We start from the raw sequence: 24,923 nt of genomic DNA, 5'->3' as shown, positions 1-24,923 counted from the left end.
ACTGAAACCTATAATCTTTAGTGTTATTTTATTATTTCTAACCACATTATACATTTGTATTAATGTATTCTAAACTCTCTTTCGTGGTACATGAGCATCGTTATATTTTTTTATCAATTAATTTAGTTAAACTTCATATGCTCCCTAAATTAGCTAACAAACACAATAAAATCGTTATTCTAGAGAAACGGAGACAACAAATGTTACAAACCTCTCTAAGCATCATCATATCTTAGTTCATAATTCAACTATGCATCAAAATATATTTTCATATTTTTTCAATTTTTCTCAAAATCTACGTGTTATCCCTTACAAAACATTCAGTTTTTCGGTAAATAATTAATATACTGAAACCTATAATCTTTAGTGTTATTTTATTATTTCTAACCACATTATACATTTATATTAATGTATTCTAAACTCTCTTTCGTGTACATGGGCATCATTATGTTTTTTCATCAATTAATTTAGTAAAACTTCATATGCTCCCTAAATTAGTTGACAAACACAATAAAATAGTTATTCTAGAAAAACGGAGACAACAAATGTTTCAAACCTCTCTGACCATCATCATGTTAGTTCCTGATTCAACTATTTATTAAAAAATATTTTCAAATTTTTTCAATTTTTCTCAAAATCTATGTGTTTAACCCCCTACAAAATATTCAATTTTTGGTAAATAGTTAATATACAAAAGCCAATAATCTTTAGTGTTATTTGAAAATTTCTAACCACATTATACATCTGTAATAATGTATTATAAACTCTCTTTCGTGGTACATGGGCATCGTTATATTTTTTTATCAGTTAATTTAGTAAAACTTCATATGCTCCCTAAATTAGTTGACAAACATAATAAAATCGTTATTCTAGAGAAACGGAGACAATAAAGGTTCCAAACCTCTCTGACCATCATCATATGTTGTAACATGATTCAACTATGTATTAAAAAAGTATTTTCATATTTTTTCAATTTTTCTCAAAATCTATGTGTTAACCCCTACAAAATATTCAGTTTTTCTGTAAATAGTTAATATACCGAAGCCTATAATCTTAGTGTTATTTTAAATTTTCTAACCGCATTATACATTTGTATTAATGTATTCTAAACTCTCTTTTATGGTACACGGACATCGTTATATTTTTTTATCAATTAATTTAATCAAACTTCATAAGCTCCCTAAATTAGTTGACAAACCACAATAAAATCGTTATTCTAGAGAAACGGAGACAACAAAGGTTCCAAGCCTCTCTGACCATCATCATATGTTAGTTCATGATTCAACTATGCATTAAAAAATATCTTCATATTTTTCAATTTTTCTCAAAATCTATGTGTCCCCTACAAAATATTCAGTTTTTCGGTAAATAGTTCATATACTGAAGCTTAAAATCTTTAGTGTTATTTTAATTTTTTTAACCACATTATACATTTGTATTAATGTATTCTAAACTTTCTTTCATGGTACATGAGCATCGTTATATTTTTTTATCAATTAATTTAGTAAAACTTCATATATGCTCCCTAAATTAGTTGACAAACACAATAAAATCGTTATTCTAGAGAAACGGAGACAACAAAGGTTTCAAACATCTCTGAACATCATCATATGTTAGTTCATGATTCAACTATGCATTAAAAAATATTTTCATATATTTTCAATATTTCTCAAAATCTATGTGTTAACCCCTACAAAATATTCAGTTTTTCGGTAAATAGTTAATATACTGAAGCCTATAATCTTTAGTGTTATTTTAAAATTTCTAACCGCATTATCCCTTTGTATTAATGTACTCTAAACTCTCTTTCATGTTACATGAGCATCGTTATATTTTTTATCAATTAATTTAGTAAAACTTCATATGCTCCCTAAATTATTTGATAAACCACAATAAAATCGTTATTCTAGAGAAACGGAGACGACAAAGGTTCCAAACCTCTCTGACCATCATCATATGTTAGTTTTTGATTCAACTATGCATTAAAAAAAAATTCATATTTTTTCAATTTTTCTCAAAATCTATATGTTAACCCCTACAAAATATTCAGTTTTTCGGTAAAAAGTTAATATACTGAAGCGTATAATCTTTGGTGTTTTTTTAAAATTTCTAACCACATTATACATTTGTATTAATGTACTCTAAACTCTCTTTCATGGTACATGCGCATCGTTATATTTTTATCAATTAATTTAGTAAAATAATTCATATGCTCCCTAAATTAGTTGACAAACCACAATAAAATCGTTATTCTAGAGAAACGAAGACAACAAAAGTTCCAAACCTCTCTGACCATCATCATATGTTAGTTCATGATTCAACTACGCATTAAAAATACTTTAATATTTTTTCAATTTTTCTCAAAATCTATGTGTTAACCCCTACAAAGTATTCAGTTTTTCGGTAAATATTTAATATATTGAAGCTTACAATCTTTAGTGTTATTTAAAAATTTCTAACCACATTATAAATTTTTATTAATGTATTCTAAACTCTTTTTCGTGGTACATGAGCATCGTTATATTTTTTAATCAATTAATTTAGAAAAACTTCATATGCTCCCTAAATTATTTGACAAACCACAATAAAATCGTTATTCTAGAGAAACGGAGACAACAAAGGTTCCAAACCTCTCAGACCATCATCATATGTTAGTTCATGATTCAACTATGCATTAAATAATATTTTCTTATATTTTCAATTTTTCTCAAAATCTAAGTGTTAACAACCCCTACAAAATATTCAGTTTTTCGGTAAATAATTAATATACTGAAGCCTATATTATTTACTGTTACTTTAAAATTTCTAACCACATTATACATTTGTAATAATATATTCTAAACTCTCTTTCGTGGTACATGAGCATCATTAAAAAATTTAATCAATTAATTTAGTAAAACTTCATATGCTCCCTAAATTATTTGACAAATCACAATAAAATCGTTATTCTAGAGAAACGGAGACAACAAAGGTTCCCAACCTCTCTCACCATCATCATATGTTAGTTCATGATTCAACTATGCATTAAAAAAATATTTTCGTATTATTCAATTTTTCTCAAAATCTATGTATACATTTGTTATTTTATAATTTCTAACCGCATTATACATTTGTATTAATGTATTTTAAACTATCTTTTGTGATACACGGGCATCATTATATTTTTTTATCAATTAATTTATTTAAACTTCATATGCTCCCTAAATTATTTTACAAACCATAGTAAAATCTTTATTCTAGAGAAACGGAGACAACAAAGGTTCCAAATCTCTCTGACCATCTTCATATGTTAGTTCATGATCCAACTATGCATTAAAAAAACATTTTCATATTTTTCAATTTTTCTCAAAATTTACGTGTTAACCCCCTACAAAATACTCAGTTTTTCGGTAAATAGTTAATATACTGAAGCCTATAATTTTAGTGTTATTTTAAAAATTCTGACCGCATTATAAATTTGTATTAATGTATTCTAAACTATCTTTCGTGATACATGGGCATCGTTAAATTTTTTTATCAATTAATTTAGTAAAACTTCATATGCTCCCTAAATTATTTGACAAACCACAATAAAATCGTTATTCAAGAGAAACGGAAACAACAAAGTTCCAAACCTCTCTGACCTTCATCATATGTTAGTTCATGATTCAACTATGCATTAAAAAAATATTTTCATATTTTTCAATTTTTCTCAAAATCAATGTGTTAACCCCTACAAAATACTCAGTTTTTCGGTAAATAGTTAATATACTGAAGCCTATAATCTTTAGTGTTATTTTATAATTTCTAACCGCATTATACATTTGTACTAATGTATTTTAAACTCTCTTTCGTGATACATGGGCATCGTTATATTTTTTTATCAACTAATTTAGTAAAACTTCATATGCTCCCTAAATTATTTGACAAACCACAATAAAATCTTTATTTTAGAGAAACGGAGACAACAAAGGTTCCAAATTTCTCTGACAATCATCATATGTTAGTTCATGATTCAACTATGCATTAAAAAATATTTTCATATTTTTCAATTTTTCTCAAAATCTATGTGTTAACCTAATCCCCTACAAAATACTCAGTTTTTCGGTAAATAGTTAATATACTGAAGCCTATAATCTTTAGTGTTATTTTATAATTTCTAACCGCATTATACATTTGTTTTAATGCATTTTAAACTCTGTTTCGTGATACATGGGTGATGTTAGGAGTTTTCAAGGCTCCTAAGACAAATGTTGTAGTATAAATGATTGTCGAACCAGTTCTGAGAGATATGAAAGCACCAAGAATGCAAGTAATCACTTAATCTAAGTGCAACCAATGGTTTTTAAAAGGGCTTTTAAACTATAACTAACTAAAAGAAAAAACTAAAAGATACGTTCTTAACTATGGGAAAAGAGAACTCATGGATATAGGGATTAGACCTTGGGTGATCAAGTTTCGAACTAAGGATGGCAAACGATCAATCAAACTATCAACCTTAAGCTTAGACGCAATCCTAAACAAACTCTATGTCTAGATGAATGTTCATTTACTAACACAATCCAAGCATCAAATGTCTTTGGTTGAATAATATGAAAGTAATCATAACTAGCAAGTCCAATGGCTATCTTAGCACCTTTAACAACAAATGTCTTTGGCAAAGTATGCTAAAAGCTAGGAAGAGTTGTCTCGGGCATTTCCTCGAACACCTTTCGGGTGAGAAATGCCTAAAGATCAATAACTGAGTGGCCAACTCAGAAGATGCATTAGGTTCACTCTGCTAGCAAGGAATTATGAATGATCTACACTAAAACATCCTAGCTCTAACCTAATCACTCTTAATCTCCCTAACCCATGAATTCAAAGGGGGATTACTCACTAATCTCCATAATTCCTCTTAAACCCATGTTGGATTTCAGATTAATCATGTAGAGAAACACAAAAAAAAAATAGATATAAGAACACAGAATTTCAATAACAAAACTGATCAATTGATTCAAGAGATGACTTTCCAAAGGTTTTTGGTGGTTTTTCTTAAGAACAAAAGATGATCCGCCTCCTGGTGGCTTACAGAGTATTAAAACATAGGTTTAGAAAATAAAAACGTGCATCATGAAATGACCAAAAGGCCCTTGAGAAATCATAAGTTCGAGCATAAATAAGACGCGGAGCGACCTCCGCTCGTCGCTCCGAGTAGTCGCTCCATGCTTCGGGAGCGACCTCGCTCTGTCGCTGCAAGAGGTCGCTCCGGACTCGTTCTCGTGTTTCCGAGTGATGAAAACGCGAGCGACCTCCGCTCGTCGCTCCGAATAGTCGCTCCATTCTTCGGGAGCGACCTCGCTGTGTCGCTGCGAGAGGTCGCTCCGGACATGAAAACGCGAGCGACCTCCACTCGTCGCTCCGAGTAGTCGCTCCATGCTTCGGGAGCGACCTCGCTGTGTCGCTGCGAGAGGTCGCTCCGGACTCGTTCTTGCATCTCCGGGTGATCAAAACGCTAGCGACTCTTCCCTGTCGCTCTGGTAAGGTCGCTCTGATAGGGATATCAGAGCGACTTGACGGTGTCGCTCCGGACTGGTCGCTCCGGTAAGGTGCTCGCCCAATGATCACTTTAAACACTTCTTTTGGACTCCAATTGCACCCAAATGTCTCCAAGAACTCCATGTGGTACTCCAATACCTGATAAGGACTCATGTATGCAAAATGCAACCTAAACATGGCTAAATCCTAATCTATATGATCAAAATGCACATGGGTGAATGGATAAAACATTAGAAATATGCAAGATATCAACTCCCCCAAACTTGTTCTTTACTTGTCCACAAGTGAACTTTCTAGAACTCATAGGGAGAGAGGTTTGAAGGTGGGAGCTCATAGCCAAAAGAAACACAACTAGCAAACACGATTAGCACACTCTCTTATTACACTCTAGCTTCTCTAGGCCTATCTCAACTCCTTTTGTCCCTACACTCGTCATCAAGCATCCACACATTCAAATCAACCAACTCTCACATTCATTAAGCACAAAACATCTAGTGAATTCTTGCAAATGGTCAGTCGGTCCAAGTCATTTGGGTAAGGGAAGGCTTTTATTCAAGTGATTCAAAAGGTTCGAAACATAAAATCTTTACGGTGGTTTACTCTCGAAACAAGTAGCCTTGACATTGCACATAATATATCTAAGAAAGGGACCAACTCATGCATACAATGCTCAATCTCCATTGTTCTACCCTTTTCCCAAACATACAATTACACAATTTTTCCCAAATGTCAAGCCCAACTCACATCTCTCACCAAAAGATCTCAAGAACACCTTGCACGACAAAACTCTTTTCTTTGAAATCTCATAAGGATTTTTCTCAACTTCAAAACAAAACTTAGCTCTAAACAGTTTTGCTAGCCCCCTTTCTTTCTTTTTTTTTTTTTTTTTTTCTTTTTTTTTTTTCGGGGGCCAAGACTTTTCATAAACTGAGCTAGAAGTTTCTCTACTTATCCCATAAAGACTAGCCAATTAAGCACAAGAGTTCACTCTTTTCCTTCCATTTTCTCAAACTCCCAAATCAAACTTTACAACACTCACCCCCATCTATGGCTAGACAATGATGTGCCTAATCTAGCAAGAATGAAGATCAAGCATTGTCGTTCCCGATACTCTCAACATTATGCACATGTAAGACTTTCCTAAGAAGGCCTCACTCATCAAACAATGAAAGCTTAAAAGGAGGGAAAGGTTTTTGGGAGTGGTCTACCACTAGAGTTTGTCAAAAAAGATTGGCATAAAAGATGTGACAACTCAAGTGTGTATAGCCATGACTCAGTACACAAGGGACCCTAAGCAAGAAGCATTAAGTTCGTTTAGTTCAAATAGGGTTGTAGTTGGCTTCAAAGAGTAGGTTTCAGCAATCAACAAGTTTCAAGAAGAGTTTTCAAGGCACGAAACATACAAGTCTTTTCGAGAGGTGCATAGCTTTTCAGGTGAAACGTAGTGTTCTTTATAAGGCATTTAAAATCATTGCTCCCAGTGCAAGTGAATGCAACCTATATGCCCTAGACTCTCCTAGAAATGCAAAATGATGCAAACTAAATGAATTTGTTTTTTTTTTTATATGCAAATAGGTATGCAATGCATGACTCATGAAACAACATCAAAGCAAACATGATCAAATGCTTGGTACCTCCCCAAACTTGAGTTACACAGTCTCTGTGTTGTCAAGTAAAGAGAGAGATACCGAAATGAAAACTAATATGCAAAAAGGGAATGGTATATACAAGGGAGAGAAAGAAGTACCTCCTATGGATAGTAGGTGGGGGCTGATGCCCCAGCATCGTCGTCGTCAGGTGGGAAGGAGGTGTAGTAACCACCGGATGCTGAACCGGAGCCTCCATACCATGGTTGGCTCTCAACCTCGTCAATCTCGACCTCACTATCAGAAGAAGCGAGGGAGGGGGACTTGTTACCGGAAGTGGAAGGTTGAGTGGGTGGGTTCCTCCTCTTACGCTGAAGCTGCGCAGCAGTGAGGGGGAAGCCAAGAGCATCAGGCGGAGGTGGAGGCTGGGGGTTTGAGGTGTTCGCGAAAGCGAAGTCTGCTGAGCTACATCCCGCAATTCCTCCCCTGGTTAAGACATCAGCTACTTTCTTCATGAATTTGGCTGAGGTCTTTGCCTGCTTCTTTACTGTCTTACTTAGCGCCTTGCACTTATCCTTCAGCTTTTCTATCGTTCTGTCCTGAGCCTTGTTCCACCTCTGAAGGCGACTAATGTGGTCATGAGCATCACGAAGAGCTCCAGGGGGAAGAACTCCGTCATGTGGCTTGAAGTAGTAGCGCGGAGGTCCGTAGATATGCTCAGAAGGGTCTGCAACAGGCGAGTCATGTCGCGTGGGAACACTTCTTCTCCTTGATGGAGCAGCATTAACTGGATCGAGAGGCCCGTGTTCTCCAAGAAAGTACTCCTGGGGTATGTTGAAGCTAATAGCTCCAGGTATCTCTAAACTCGTCAGGTTCCGGTTTGGAAGAACCACTTCGACTGGCTTGCCCTGCAAATAGTAGTGGTAGACGTAGTCCTTCCCATACATCCCACTAAAATAGGTAGCAATCCTCAAGTAGGTGCCATCAATGAACTTCGGTCCCACTGCGTCCTTTCCCAAGGGAACATTGAGAAATTGGAGCAGTGGTGTGATCATTCCACCTATCCCCATCTTTGGGCGCGAATCAGTGGTGTACCACGCCCAGTCTCTGTAGTGCTGGAGACGACCCACAAAGAAACTGACCATCCCGAAGGTAGCATAGATGTCGGTGCTGGGAAGGGGTAAAACTCCAGGTTGGGCGTAGGGACGGATAGCCGGACAGAGCAGTCGCATGTCTTCCTCAGTAACCGTACCAGCTTGCTTCCGTGGGTAGAATGCATGGACTAGCATCCTGTGGAGGTAACGTACGGACGGGTGTCGGATGTGTGAATTCTTGTCAGCCCCGGTAGTGTGTTTGTTTCCAGTGATCAACTTCCAAAGCTCCGTGGGAAGGTTCTCACACTTGGGTAGGGAGTGGTCTTCTAGGTCTTGGAACCCCATGACTCTCCCAATGTCCTTGAAGTTCATGTTGTATTCTCGTCCATTGACCTTGAAACTGATTTTGCCCCATCCTTGCCTCACATGCGCGGTGTCGTGGTAAGTGACCGCAAGAGAAGATAAGAACTGACAAGTGACATCCTTGTAGAAAGGATATGCCATGGTGAGGAGTTTTGGCATCTTCAAATGTCCTAGCATCTCTTCAATGTCAGATTCAAGACCCAACTCCTTCAGCAGATCAAGGTCGGCGAACCTGGTTGGAGTCCAAGTGACCTCATTCTTCAAGTGATCATACAGCTCCTCCACAGATGGAGTTTTCGCCCTATCGCGATCAACCGCAACCCCTTTGCCTTTGGACATCTTGGCTTTCTTCGTAGGTGCCTGCTCATCAGCACTCTCAGTTTCACTTTCCTCATGGATGGGAACTGCTACACTTTTCCCTACCCTCTTCTCCTGTTCTTTCGATTTCCTTGCAGCCAAAGTCTGCTGTCCCTGAGCCAGTTGGCTCGCAGGGAAAAGCTTTTCCTCTTAGTGCAAACTCTTGTCTTTCAGCTTCTTGCCTCTCAGCTTCCAACTTTCCCTTTGTCTTCTTAACCATTTTCACATGAAAAATTAAAAACTTGAAAAGGGATAAGTAGATGGAAGTAAAGAGGGGCAAGACTTTGCAAGTGAAAATTTGCAAAAGTGAACTTAACAAATGAATTATCAATTTAAACTCAAGTTCAACACAATGCAACGATTTTCACTCTTGTAACACCTTAACGCATCTAGTTCACTCACAGACACACCCAAGTAAGGTCAAATTCGAAAACCCCAAATCCATGAACCCTAACTTTGCCAAAGTGAAAATTAAACTCAATTTCACCGTTTATTCGACAACCCAACTTGATAGATAAGCTTTCCCTAGTCTATTTCACCACAATCTAGCAAGAAAATGATCAAATTTCGATTTTTAAATCCTAGGGTTCATGGACCTACGAATTTGAATTTTAAAACTCAATACCTTGCTTTGGATGAAAAGAAATGGTGAATGGGTGGTGAGGAATAGGCTACAGGGGCGAAAGCTTGGATTTAGAAACAAGAACTAGTCGATTTGGGTGAGAATTGAGAAAGTTTTGGGATTTTTGGTGTGGGTGAGTTTGAGAGAGTTTGAGAGTTTGTGAGAGGAGGGGAGAGTGATAGAGATGGATTCGCGGGGGCTGGGGGTAGGTTTAGGGTCGTCCGGTTCGGTCTAGGGTGGTTAGGGTCGGTTTACTTGAAGTAAACCGGGGTTTAGAGTCAGAAAACTTACCTGGACCGGTTCGGGAGCGACGTGAGGGTGTCGCTGCGAGAGGTCGCTCCCGAGTCCTTCTCTCGCGTCGTGATTCGACGAAAACGCGAGCGACTCTGGAGTGTCGCTCTCGAAACCTCGCTCTGGAGCTGGAGCGACTTCGAGGTGTCGCTCTAGGACGTCGCTCCGAGCCAGTTTTTGAGCTCCGTGACGACGAAAACGCGAGCGACTTCGAGGTGTCGCTCCCGTAACGTCGCTCCCAGTTGGAGCGACTTCATGTGCTCGCTCTGAGAGGTCGCTCCGAGAGCGTTTTTGGAGCACAAAACGTCTTTAAGCCGAGCGACTTCGAGGTGTCGCTCCCGTAACGTCGCTCCCAGCTGGAGCGACTTCGAAGTGTCGCTGTGAGAGGTCGCTCCCACGCACGATTTTTGCTCGAACCTGCATCGATCAAGCACCTGCACACGACTTCTCTCTCTTTTTTTTTTTTTTTTTTTTCAATAAGATGAAAATGAAAATACCAATGCAATATATACAAGGATACGCATGGGACTTCCTCCCAAGTGAGCTTGTTTTAAGTCTCTAGCTTGACTTTGCCTCTTTTTGGATTAGGCCGGGGTAGGGTCAGACAGTGGAGTTGAAACCCCATCTTCCTCTGGTGCAGTAGCCATGTAGAGCTTAACCCTTTGCCCATTGACTGTGAAGTCTCTTCCATCAGTACTCCACAAAACTATTGCTCCATATGGCCTAACCTCTTTGACTTTGAAAGGACCTGACCACCTTGACTTAAGCTTTCCTGGAAATAGCTTCAGCCTAGAGTTGTAGAGAAGAACTTGATCTCCTTCTTTAAACTCTCTCTTCAGGATATTCTTGTCATGGAAAGCTTTAGTCTTCTCCTTGTAGATCCTTGAGTTCTCAAAAGCATCCATTCTTATCTCATCAAGCTCATGTAGCTGAAAAATCCTTTTCTCCTTGGCACTCTTGATGTCAAAGTTCAGCAACTTTATTGCCCATAGTGCCTTGTACTCAAGCTCCACTGGCAGATGGCAAGCTTTCCCATACACTAGGTTGAAAGGTGTGGTGCCCAGTGGTGTCTTGTACGCTGTCCTATAAGCCCAAAGTGCATCATCGAGCTTATTGGACCAATCCTTCCTTGTGATCCCCACAATCTTCTCCAAGATAGACTTGATCTCCCTGTTAGAAATCTCAACTTGGCCACTTGTTTGGGGGTGATAAGGGGTTGCCACCTTGTGCTTCACACCATTCTTCTTGAGAAGTCCCTCAAGCAGTTTGTTAATGAAGTGGGAACCTCCGTCACTGATCACAACTCTTGGGACTCCAAACCTTGGAAAGATGTTGCTCTTGAACATCTTGGTTACAACTCTAGCATCATTGGTGGGGCTTGCAATAGCTTCCACCCATTTGGAGACATAATCGACAGCCACAAGGATGTATTTGTTTCCAAAAGATGATGGAAATGGTCCCATGAAGTCAATACCCCACACATCAAACACTTCAACTTCAAGGATTGGATTCTGAGGCATCTCATTCCTCTTTGTGATGTTTCCTCTTCTTTGGCAAGAATCACACTTTGAGACAAAGTCTTGTGTATCCTTGAACATATGTGGCCACCAGAATCCAGCTTGTAATACTTTCGCAACTGTCTTGAAGGTGGCAAAGTGGCCTCCATAAGATGATCCATGACACTGTGTAAGGATCCCATCAATCTCCTCATTTGCAACCACTCTTCTATAAAGCTGATCCTTGCAGAGAATGTAGAGATAGGGTTCATCCCAGTAGTATCTCTTCACATCCTTGTAGAACTTCTTCTTGGCATAGCCCACAAGATTCAAAGGTTCTCTTCCTGTGGCTAGGTAGTTCACCAAATCAGCATACCAAGGTTCCTTCTCTTCTGTTGCCTTGACTTCTTCCAGCTTCCTACCAGTCTCACAAACTGCTATCACTGCTTCAATAGCCATGATCTGCTCCTCAGGAAGTCCTTCGTCAATAGGAATACCAGACTCTACCCTCAACCTGGACAAATGATCAGCTACACCATTCTCAACTCCGGGCTTGTCTTTAATCTCCATATCAAACTCTTGAAGCAAAAGGATCCACCTCAAAAGCCTGGGTTTTGCATCCTTCTTGGCCAAAAGGTGTCTCAAGGCAGCATGATCTGTGTAGACAATGACTTTAGACCCAACCAAGTAGCTCCTGAACTTCTCAAAGGCAAAAACAATTGCCAGCATCTCCTTCTCTGTTGTGGCATACCGTATCTGAGCATCATTGAGGGTTTGGCTGGCATAGTAGATCACATGGGTTTTGCCATCTTTCTTCTGCCCCAAAACAGCTCCCACAGCATAGTCACTAGCGTCACACATGATCTCAAAAGGGAGATCCCAATCAGGTGGCTGGACAATTGGAGCACTAATGAGTTCACCTTTCAGCTTCTTGAAAGCTTGTAGACATTCCACATCAAAACTGAAGGTGGCTTCCTTGCACAGCAGCCTGGTCAAAGGTCTAGTGATCATGGAGAAGTCCTTGATGAACCTCCTGTAGAACCCAGCATGACCAAGAAAACTCCGGATGTCTTTCACTGTCTTTGGTGGGGGCAAACCAACCATAACATCGATCTTGGCTTTATCCACTTCAATCCCCTTCTCTGAAATCTTGTGTCCCAGCACAATCCCTTCCTTGACCATGAAGTGACACTTCTCCCAATTCAGCACAAGGTTGGTGTCTTCACATCTCTGTAGGACCCTGCACAAGTTTGACAAACAAGCAGAAAACGAAGATCCGTAGACAGAGAAATCATCCATAAATACCTCCACAACATCCTCAATCAGATCAGAGAAAATTGACATCATACACCTTTGAAAGGTGGCTGGAGCATTACATAGACCAAATGGCATCCTTCGATATGCAAAGGTACCATAGGGACATGTGAATGTCGTTTTCTCTTGATCATTGGGGTGTATGGGGATTTGGAAAAATCCTGAGTACCCATCAAGAAAGCAGTAGAATGGGTGATTTGCAAGTCTCTCAAGCATCTGATCAATAAATGGTAATGGGAAATGATCCTTTCTAGATGCGGAGTTTAGTTTTCGGTAATCAATGCACATTCTATGACCTGTGATGGTTCTTGTTGGTATCAATTCATCCTTGTCATTTTTAATCACAGTGATACCACCTTTCTTTGGTACAACATGCACAGGTGATACCCATTTAGAATCTGAGATAGGGTAAATAACACCAGCATCTAAGAGTTTAAGAATCTCTTTCTTTACAACATCCTTCAGGTTAGGGTTTAACCTTCTTTGATGCTCGATAGAAGTCATTGATTCATCCTCAAGATGTATCCTATGCATGCACAAAGAGGGTGATATTCCCTTGATGTCATCCAGTGAGTAACCTATTGCCTTTCTAAATCTTTTAAGCGTTTTCAAAAGTTCAGATAGCTCAGTTTCAGTAAGTTCACTACTCACAATGACAGGATAAGTTTCATTAGGACCAAGGAATGCATACCTTACACCATGGGGTAGAGGTTTAAGCTCCACTTTAGGTGCCTTAAGCTCACTCCAGTCATTCTGCTGGGTGTCATCTTGCTGAGTGGCTGAGACTTCTTGGTGAACCATCTGTGGAAACTCCTCGTACTGATCCTTACTGACAAACCCCTGGTGTGAATCCAGCATCATCCCGTAGGCAGTACTCTCCAGGTTCTCAATCACCACAGCCTCTCTCTCTACAGTCAAAGCATGCTGTAGAGGGTCCTCTAGTGACAACTCTTCAAGGAGTTCATCAGCAAGGGCGTCCATCTCTTCAATGTAGAACACTTGCCCTTGAACTGTTGGCCTCCTCATTACCTCTTTGATGTCAAAATGGAGAATGTGCCCTTTACCCAGATGGAGATCAATCTTGCCTTCTTTCACATTAACAATAGCTCCTGCTGTTGCTAAGAAAGGCCTTCCAAGGATTAAAGGGTCTTGAGCTTCTTCACCCATTTCAAGCACCACAAAGTCTGTAGGGATCTCATAATTTCCAACCATCACTGGGAGGTCCTCTAAGATACCCACAGGGTACTTCACTGAACGATCAGCCAATACCAGAGAAAGTCTACACTTCTTGTACTGAGTGAAGCCGAGCTTCTTAGCAACAGATAGGGGCATCAAGCTGACACTAGCTCCCAAATCGCAGAGACATCTATCAAATACCATAGGTCCAAGAGCACAAGGTAATGTGAAGCATCCTGGATCTTCTAGCTTCTTTGGAATGACAAGCCTCTGAATGATAGCACTGCACTCATGAGTGAGAATCACCATGCCCTCCATCTCTTTCTTCTTTGCAGCTACAACATCTTTCAGGAACTTGCTGTATTGAGGAATCAGCATGAAAGCATCAATAATGGGCATTGTGATCTGGACTTCACTCATTTGCTTTTCAAATAGAGCTTGGTACTTCTCTAGCAGCTGCCTCTTGAATCGACCTGGGAATGGGAGCTTGGGCTCATAGGCAGGAGGAACAAAAGAACTTTCACTGGCAGGAGTGACAACTTCACCATCCTTAACTGTTTTCTTCTCTTCTCCAACCTTTCCTTTTCCTTTGGCTTCCACTATCTTCTCTAAGATCTCGTCATTGATCTTCTCATCAACAATCACCACTTCATCATCTATGTTGATGGCAACCCCCTCACTTTGTTTCTCAGCATCCTTGGTGAGAGTTCTCTGAGGTAACTCCTTACCACTCCTGAGAGTGATAGCTTTCATGGTTTCCTTTGGGTTTTGCTCAGATTTTCCAGGTAGAGAACCTTGTTGGCGATTTTGTTGAGTGTTCATGGCAGCAAACTGGTTCTCCAAAGCTCTGAACTTGTTGTTGAGCTCATTGTAGCTCCCATCAATCTTTGAGTGAAGGTTCTTCAACTCATAGCCAACATGCTTCTCACTTCTTGTTTGAGACTCCAGGATTTGTTTCAGTAGAGCTTCAGTGGTGTTGACCTGAGGAGTTGAGGTAGAGGGATTAGATTGCTGTTGGGAAGAATGGTTGCCCTTGTTGTTGAAACCAGGAGGAGGGTTTTGCTGAGGTTGATAGCTGCCTTGCTGATTATTCCGAGGCTGATAACCACTCTGTTGGTTGTTGGAATAGGATTTCTGTTGGTAGTTGTTGTACTGAAAGTTGGGCTCTTTCTTGTACCAGCTACCATTGTTGTTGATGAAACACAGCTCTTCCTGACCTTCCAAACCCTCAACTTCATGGACAACAACTGGTGTCTCTTGGCTTGGGTTGCCAACAAAGTGCAGCTGCTCTTGGGTAGCTTTGTCAGCAATGAGGATGTCTATCTTATCTTGTAGAGCCTTCAACTCCTTCCTCGTCTGCTTATCATCTGTTCTACTACCTCTGTCGTGGTCTCCACTGTAGACTGCATCACTTTTAACCATGTTGTCAACCAGCTCCTCTGCATCCTCCTCAGTTCTCCCCAAGAAGAACCCATTGCTAGCTGTATCCAGTCTGGCCCTGTACTTAGGAAGAGCACCACGGTAGAATGTGCTCAGCAAACTCTCCTTAGAGAAACCATGGTGTGGGCATTGAGCTTGGTAGCCCTTGAATCTCTCCCAGGCTTCACTGAATCCTTCCAAGCCCTTCTGTTGAAAGCTGGAAATCTCATTTCTCAGCTTAGCAGTTCTTGAAGTAGAGAAGAACTTCTCCAAGAATGCTCTCTTGCAATCATCCCAAGTGGTGATAGAGTCGCTGGGTAGAGACTTCTCCCACTGACGTGCCTTATCCCCCAAAGAGAAAGGGAATAGCTTGAGCTTTAAGGCATCTTCGGACACACCATTGGTTTTTGACAACCCACAGTAGCTGTCGAACCTGTCCAAGTGATCAAATGGATCCTCTAGAGCCAAGCCATGATACTTGTTGTTCTCGATCACGTTGAGGAGTCCTGATTTGATCTCAAAGTTGTTGGCTGCCACAGCGGGTGCTCGGATTCCCAATCTATGACCATGAATGTTGGGGCGATCGTAAGTGCCAATGGGTCGAGCTGCTCGCTGTTGGTTAGCTGGAGCATTGTTATTAGCGCCATTGACGCCTGCATCATGCTGATGAACGTCTCCCATATCAGTGTTCAGTCTTTGCAGTTGAGCCTGTTGCTCTTCTTCTCTTTTCTTTCTAGCACACTCTCTCTCTAAAGCTCTGATGTCTGCAGCTCGTGGAACTAGGTTTGATGGACCGTTGCTCCGCAAGTTCATACACCTGTAGAATAAGAGGAGGTGAAAAAGAGTCAGTAACAAAAGAAAATAAAAATGACTTAGTCTCAAGCAATTGACTAAATCTCAATGTTTAAATCTACTCAGAATTTGGCAACGGCGCCAATTTGATGTTAGGAGTTTTCAAGGCTCCTAAGACAAATGTTGTAGTATAAATGATTGTCGAACCAGTTCTGAGAGATATGAAAGCACCGAGAATGCAAGTAATCACTTAATCTAAGTGCAACCAATGGTTTTTAAAAGGGTTTTTAAACTATAACTAACTAAAAGGAATAACTAAATGATACTTTCTTAACTATGGGAAAAGAGAACTCATGGATATAGGGATTAGACCTCGGGTGATCAAGTTTCGAACTAAGGATGGCAAACGATCAATCAAACTATCAACCTTAAGCTTAGACACAATCCTAAACAAACTCTATGTCTAGATGAATGTTCATTTACTAACACAATCCAAGCATCAAATGTCTTTGGTTGAATAATATGAAAGTAATCATAACTAGCAAGTCCAATGGCTATCTTAGCACCTCTAACAACAAATGTCTTTGGCAAAGTATGCTAAAAGCTAGGAAGAGTTGTCTCGGGCATTTCCTCGAACACCTTTCGGGTGAGAAATGCCTAAGGATCAACAACTGAGTGGCCAACTCAGAAGATGCATTAGGTTCACTCTGCTAGCAAGGAAATATGAATGATCTACACTAAAACATCCTAGCTCTAACCTAATCACCCTTAATCTCCCTAACCCATGAATTCAAAGGGGGATTACTCACTAATCTCCATGATTCCTCTTAAACCCATGTTGGATTTCAGATTAATCATGAAAAGAAACACAAAAAAAGGTAGATATAAGAACACAGAATTTCAATAACAAAACTGATCAATTGATTCAAGAGATGACTTTCCAAAGGTTTTTGGTGGTTTTTCTTAAGAACAAAGATGATCTGCCTCCTGGTGGCTTACAGAGTATTAAAACATAGGTTTAGAAAATAAAAACGTGCATCATGAAATGACCAAAAGGCCCTTGAGAAATCATAAGTTCGAGCATAAATAAGACGCGGAGCGACCTCCGCTCGTCGCTCCGAGTAGTCGCTCCATGCTTCGGGAGCGACCTCGCTCTGTCACTGCGAGAGGTCGCTCCGGACTCGTTCTCGCGTTTCCGAGTGATGAAAACGCGAGCGACCTCCGCTCGTCGCTCCGAATAGTCGCTTCATGCTTCGGGCGACCTCGCTGTGTCGCTGCGAGAGGTCGCTCCGGACATGAAAACGCGAGCGACCTCCGCTCGTCGCTCCGAGTAGTCGCTCCATGCTTCGGGAGTGACCTCGCTGTGTCGCTGCGAGAGGTCGCTCCGGACTCGTTCTCGCCTGTCACGCGGGTGACCCGGGTTCGATCCCCGGCAACGGCGCCAATTTGATGTTAGGAGTTTTCAAGGCTCCTAAGACAAATGTTGTAGTATAAATGATTGTCGAACCAGTTCTGAGAGATATGAAAGCACCGAAAATGCAAGTAATCACTTAATCTAAGTGCAACCAATGGTTTTTAAAAGGGTTTTTAAACTATAACTAACTAAAAGGAATAACTAAAAGATACTTTCTTAACTATGGGAAAAGAGAACTCATGGATATAGGGATTAGACCTCGGGTGATCAAGTTTCGAACTAAGGATGGCAAACGATCAATCAAACTATCAACCTTAAGCTTAGACGCAATCCTAAACAAACTTTATGTCTAGATGAATGTTCATTTACTAACACAATCCAAGCATCAAATGTCTTTGGTTGAATAATATGAAAGTAATCATAACTAGCAAGTCCAATGGCTATCTTAGCACCTTTAACAACAAATGTCTTTGGCAAAGTATGCTAAAAGCTAGGAAGAGTTGTCTCGGGCATTTCCTCGAACACCTTTCGGGTGAGAAATGCCTAAAGATCAATAACTGAGTGGCCAACTCAGAAGATGCATTAGGTTCACTCTGCTAGCAAGGAATTATGAATGATCTACACTAAAACATCCTAGCTCTAACCTAATCACTCTTAATCTCCCTAACCCATGAATTCAAAGGGGGATTACTCACTAATCTCCATAATTCCTCTTAAACCCATGTTGGATTTCAGATTAATCATGTAGAGAAACACAAAAAAAAGTAGATATAAGAACACAGAATTTCAATAACAAAACTGATCAATTGATTCAAGAGATGACTTTCCAAAGGTTTTTGGTGGTTTTTCTTAAGAACAAAAGATGATCCGCCTCCTGGTGGCTTACAGAGTATTAAAACATAGGTTTAGAAAATAAAAACGTGCATCATGAAATGACCAAAAGGCCCTTGAGAAACCATAAGTTCGAGCAGAAATAAGACGCGGAGCGACCTCCGCTCGTCGCTCCGAGTAGTCGCTCCATGCTTCGGGAGCGACCTCGCTGTGTCGCTGCGAGAGGTCGCTCCGGACTCGTTCTCGCGTTTCTGAGTGATGAAAACACGAGCGACCTCCGCTCGTCGCTCCGACTAGTCGCTCCATGCTTCGGGAGCGACCTCGCTGTGTCGCTGCGAGAGGTCGCTCCGGACATGAAAACGCGAGCGACCTCCGCTCGTCGCTCCGAGTAGTCGCTCCATGCTTTGGGAGCGACCTCGCTGTGTCGCTGCGAGAGGTCGCTCCGGACTCGTTCTCGCATCTCCGGGTGATCAAAACGCGAGCGACTCTTCCCTGTCGCTCTGGTAAGGTCGCTCTGATAGGGAGATCAGAGCGACTTGACGGTGTCGCTCCGGACTGGTCGCTCCGGTAAGGTGCTCGCCCAATGATCACTTTAAACACTTCTTTTGGACTCCAATTGCACCCAAATGTCTCCAAGAACTCCATGTGGTACTCCAATACCTGATAAGGACTCATGTATGCAAAATGCAACCTAAACATGGCTAAATCCTAATCTATATGATCAAAATGCACATGGGTGAATGGATAAAACATTAGAAATATGCAAGATATCAATGGGCATCGTTATATTTTTTTTTATCAATTAATTTAGTAAAACTTCATATGCTCTCTAAATTATTTGACAAACCACAATAAAATCTTTATTCTAGAGAAACAGAGACAACAAATGTTTCAAATCTCTCTGACCATCATCGTATGTTAGTTCATGATTCAACTATGCATTAAAAAAATATTTTTATATTTTTCAATTTTTCTCAAAATCTATGTGTTAAACCCCCTACAAAATACTCAGTTTTTCGGTAAATAGTTAATATACTGAAGCCTATAATATTTAGTGTTATTTTAAAAATTCTGACCGCATTATAAATTTGTATTAATGTATTCAAAACTACCTTTCGTGATACATGGGCATCATTATATTTTTTTATCAATTAATTTAGTAAACCTTCATATGTTCCCTAAATTAGTTGACAAACCACAATAAAATCGTTATTCTAGAGAAAAGGAGACAACAAAGGTTCCAAACCTCTCTGACCATCATTATATGTTAGTTCATGGTTCAACTATGCATTAAAAAATATTTTCATATTTTTTCAATTTTTCTGAAAATCTATGTGTTAACAACCCCTACAAAATATTCAGTTTTTCGGTAAATAGTTAATATACTAAAACTATTTAGTGTTATTTTAAAATTTCTAACAACATTATACATTTGTATTAATGTACTCTAAACTCTCTTTCCTGGTACATGAGCATCGTTATATTTTTTATCAATTAATTTAGTAAAACTTCATATGTTCCCTAAATTAGTTGACAAACCACAATAAAATCGTTATTCTAGAGAAACAGAGACAACAAAAGTTCCAAACCTCTCTGACCATCATCATATGTTAGTTCATAATTCAACTATGCATTAAAAAATACTTTAATATTTTTTCAATTTTTCTCAAAATCTATGTTTTAACCCCTACAAAGTATTCAGCTTTTCGGTAAATAATTAATATACTGAAGCCTATAATCTTTAGTGTTTTTTAAAAAAATTTAATCACATTATACATTTGTATTAATGTATTCTAAACTCTCTTTTGTGGTACATGAGCATCGTTATATTTTTTAATCAATTAATTTAATAAAACTTCATATGCTCCATAAATTATTTGACAAACCACAATAAAATCGTTATTCTAGAGAAACGGAGACAACAAAGGTTTCAAACCTCTCTGACCATCATCATATTTTAGTTCATGATTCAACTATGCATTAAAAAATATTTTCATATTTTTTAAAAAATTCTCAAAATCTACGTGTAACCCTTATAAGATATTCAGTTTTTCGTTAAATAGTCAATATACTGAAGTCTATAATCTTTAGTGTTATTTTAAAAAAATTTAACACATTCTACATTTGTATGTTAATTCTAGAGAAACAGAGACACCAAAGGTTTCAAACCTCTCTGGTCATTATCATATGTTAGTTCATGATACAACTTTGAATTAAAAAAAGATTTCATGTTTTTTGAATTTTTCTCAAAATCTATGTGTTAACCCCTACAAAATATTTAGTTTTTCGGTAAATAGTTAATATACTGAAGCCTATAATCTTTAGTTTTGTTTTAAAATTTCTAACCACATTATACATTAGTATTAATGTATTCTAAACTCTCTTTCATGGTAGATGGGCATCGTTAATTTTTTTATCAATTAATTTAGTAAAACTTCATATGCTCCCTAAATTAGTTGACAAACCACAATAAAATCGTTATTCTAGAGAAACAAAGACAACAAAGGTTTCAAACCTCTCTGACCATCATCATATTTTAGTTCATGATTCAACTATGCATTAAAAAAATATTTTCATATTTTTAAAAAATTTATCAAAATCTATGTATAACCCCTTTAAAATATTTTGTTTTTTGTTAAATAGTTAATATACTGAAGTCTATAATCTTTAGTGTTATTTTAAAAATTTTAAACACATTCTACATTTGTATGTTAGTTTTAGAGAAACAGAGACAACAAAGGTTTCAAACCTCTCTGACCATTATTATATGTTAGTTCATGATACAACTATGCATTAAAAAAATATTTTTTTATTTTTTTCTCAAAATCTACGTGTTAACCATTTTTTTACAAACGAACGTAACATATATATATATAGCCAATTTTTTGTAATATAGATACAATCTTATTGAAGTTTCTAGGCTATGATTTAATTAGAGTGGCACAATCAGAAAATATTACGGCAGGATAAGATTAGCTATTTATTAGGACTAGGTAATTACCCGCGCGATGCTGCGGGACTTTTTTAAAAAACTTTTTGTTATATTTATTATAATTAAAAAATATTTTTAAAATAAATAGGTATATCAGTATAAATTATAAGTTTTTATATTTGTGTTATCACTTGTTATTAAATACTAAAATGTTAGAGAATAAATAGGTGAAATTTGATGTGATTTAATAGCATGACAAATATTATTGTATGTAATTATTATTTTGACAATACTTTTTTGTTAGATTTTGCGGATGCGGGTGGTTGCGGTTTCTAGCAGTTTTAAGAGTTTTGTACGATTGATTATGCGGTTATAAATTGGTGCGTTTGTGGGATACTTATGACTGGTTAAATACCAAATGAAGCAGTGGTTAAATAATAAATTAACAATATTTACATTTTATATAATTATAAAAATATCAAAAATCATAATATTATAATAAATATAAAAATTATATTTAGAAAGTTATAGTTTTAAATTTTTTAAAAAATATAGAAAATATTTTTATTGAATATTTCTATTTTTGTATTTATATTGTTTTTTAAAAAAGAAAAAAAAAATTATCATCCCGTAACCGTCCGCAACCGCAAACGCTAGCTGAAACCAACTTTAAAATTTATGAGGTTTAGAACGGTTTGCAGCGGTTTAGAACGGTTTGAGTGATTGTTGCAAACGCCAATAACCGCTACCAACCGTCAAAGTTGTGTTTGCCGGTGGTAGCGGGGAAACCAGTCGTACCCTTAAGTAACAAAAAGAAGAGAGGCTCAACAGTTTTTGACATGTCTGATTTAATCCACTATTCCATTTTTTGTTAGTTTTATAGAATTCAAATGTGTATATTTTTATTAACAAAGTGAAAGAAATTTTTTGTTTTTTTGTATTGCATATTGTTCGAGTATCTTTATATTCTTAATCATTGAGCTCGTTTCTCTGCTCGTTTCATCACTTTGAATGTGCAGTCTATTTTTTTAGATGACACGAGCATAATATTTAACCATCATCATATCTCATTTTATAATTTTCCTATAAAACAATACACACGCATCTTTGATCAAATTAACCACAAGCCATGACTTTTCTTACGTGTGTCAACTTTACAGGTTTTGGTGGAGACCTTTAGAACCAACTGTAACTATATATGAGATTTTAATTCTGCTTTCTCAATAACTTCTATGACACCAATCACTATGTCATGAATCTCATATCTCAACTTTTTGGGTTGTCGCTATTGAGATGGAAGAAAACATAATGTATAAGCATTGTGATAAAGGATACACGATAAATATAAAAAGCTTTCTCTCCATTGATGCTTTCACCTCTGAAGCTCACAAACTCTCGCACAGACTTACCCTGAAGACCTTTGGTGGTATTGATACTTTGCGGCAAGAACAGCTGATTCGTCGAAAGTTTTTTCAACAGCCTGAAACAGATCATAACAACGATATATTGTAATTTCTACTTCAAATAAACAAAAAAAAAAATATCAGTATAGATAAACATTTTAAAATTATATGTACAAAGCATGGAAAGAAGATTACGGTTGCGCTACTGTTTTATTGCAGGGATCTATAGTCAAAACTTTTTTTTCTTGTTCATGATCACTGAATACTGAACTCCTGATCTCTTATGCTTTCAACTTGGTTGTTTGAATCTTGTACAAGATCTTTTCCAGTGATGCTCATTTCTTTTTCTCCAGCTTCACTTGCGATTCAAGCAAAAAGAAATTTCAATAGAAGCATCATGGTTTGATTGGTTTTTGTGAGTTTTCATATAAGTGAAGGATCGGAGGACCCCGAGTTTTCTAATGGCAGGTTCTACTTTCATCCTCACAACTGTCCCAAACCTTGTGCATATGTTTCCAAGCTGCTATCTTCTCTTCCTCTCTGCAAACATTCACACAAAGAATAAAATAGAAAGATGCAAGGCTGTTCTGAGATATCCCAAGAAAAAAGGGAGCAGAACATCCAAATTTATGTTCAACCTCAGCTAACACTCTTGATAACCTTAAAAGACATGACTCGTCTTTTTGGACACTTGATCATCTTCGCTCCTTTTCCATTTTTTTTCACCTACGATTTTCTGCCGAGAGGCTCAATCACAGAACAAGCAAATGTTGAAATGAATAGTGAAGCTCTTGAGGAGACTGGGTGATTATTATATTAGGACTCATCTCCTCCGGAATCATCTCTTACACAGGCGTCATCATCTCTCTCTCCTTTGTATCATCTGCTTCATTATCTTCCCAAATTCTTTCAAAATCAACAAATCTTAGATCTTGGCGTTTATGCATTCTGATGCAAGATGGAAGATTCAAAGATTTCTAATTTCAGATCCGTTGCATCATCAAGAGTGTGAGAGAGATAGTTAATAATAATATTACATGTATCCCTTTCTTCACCCCATCAAATCAATGCATTTCCGACTACGTTCTTGGTTCTAATCGTCTTATTTCTTCCCCTTTCTGATTAATCCTTCGTCGTAGGATCCCTATGCTTTGTCCTTTCGATTAAATCTTACTTCAGATAAAGATCAAAACTTTATGAGAACGATGGTCGCTGGATTTAGAGAGGATGAAGAAGATTCTCGAGCTTACGTGCTTATCTGTCGATATTAAATGTGATATGTACAAATAAAATGTTTTCATTGGCTTCTCTAACTTTTTTCATTTATTGACATGGCAGTTTCTTAGTGATTTTAAAAGCTTAGGTGTCAACTGCTGGAGAGAACCTAGCCTTATTATTGTGTTGATTCTAAATCAATATATATATAGATACTATTATATATTTTTTTGGACCATTTCAAATTTAAACAACCTTTGTACACCGGATAAAAAATAGAATCCTAAATTAATAGAAATTAATAGAGATTAGATAAGGAAACCTTAAAATATTACCATTTTTAACTTTCCTTTTACCTTTGTTCTTTTCCTTTTTACGTGGAATGTATATCATATATGTGTAACCTTTTGAAACGATTAATTAATTAGGAAACTACAATTTATTATTGAATTATGCCTATATATAATGCATAATTTTTTTGAATTATGCCTTTCTTCTTTTCCTTTTTGCGTTGGAATGTATATCATATATTTGTAACCTTTTGGAACGATTAATTAATTAATTAGGAAAATACAAAAAAAATTGAATTATGCATTTATATAATGCATAAAATAGAAGAAAAGAATAAAACAAAAATGGATTAAAAAAAGAAGAAATTAGTCTGATCAACATTATCATTATTATTATTTTAGAAATTCGTCTCAAAAAGTTTCAAATGTACAATCTTTTAATGTACATCAGATCAGTTCAAACACCAGATTCATGACCTGGAAAATTAAAATGTAACTCGATCCAGGATGAACATTCAAACCTCATGGAAGTCTATACAAACAGACTTTAGGCTTCTGAGTGGAAACGTGTAAGTACGAGGGGACTTTTGGATGAGAGCGGAGAGAGACGCAATAGTTGGAGAGTGTGTCATGATGATGTTCTTGCATATCAGATGAGAGGTGGTGAATTGGTTTGGTTCGGTTAATTCCTTTTGTTATTCGGTTGTGGTAAATTTCTATTTAACCGGTTTCGATTTGGTTTACTCCGTATAAGGAAAAGAACCAATCGTGAGACTACCTACAACATTAAATTAAAGTTGAGCTTTACCAC

The 24,923-nt window shown here is 37.8% G+C and overlaps 1 long non-coding RNA gene and 1 other non-coding gene across 2 annotated transcripts; one reads left to right on the top strand and one right to left on the bottom strand.

Annotated features, from left to right (window-relative positions):
* The first annotated feature begins 15,368 nt into the window (after positions 1-15,368).
* On the top strand, positions 15,369-15,475 carry LOC125592095. Its single transcript, XR_007327945.1, has one exon. It is a non-coding gene; the product is annotated as a small nucleolar RNA R71 (small nucleolar RNA).
* A 6,991-nt stretch (positions 15,476-22,466) lies between these two features.
* On the bottom strand, positions 22,467-23,770 carry LOC106421964. Its single transcript, XR_007327666.1, has 2 exons — positions 22,803-23,770; positions 22,467-22,684 (listed from the first exon to the last, which is right to left on the bottom strand). It is a non-coding gene; the product is annotated as an uncharacterized LOC106421964 (long non-coding RNA).
* Between the last annotated feature and the right edge of the window lie 1,153 nt (positions 23,771-24,923).

This window comes from Brassica napus, chromosome C8 (assembly GCF_020379485.1).
Source record: "Brassica napus cultivar Da-Ae chromosome C8, Da-Ae, whole genome shotgun sequence".
In the NCBI taxonomy this organism is placed as follows: Eukaryota; Viridiplantae; Streptophyta; class Magnoliopsida; order Brassicales; family Brassicaceae; genus Brassica; species Brassica napus.
Note: the sequence above shows the minus strand (reverse complement) of the source record. Positions and strands in the feature narration are given on the sequence as shown.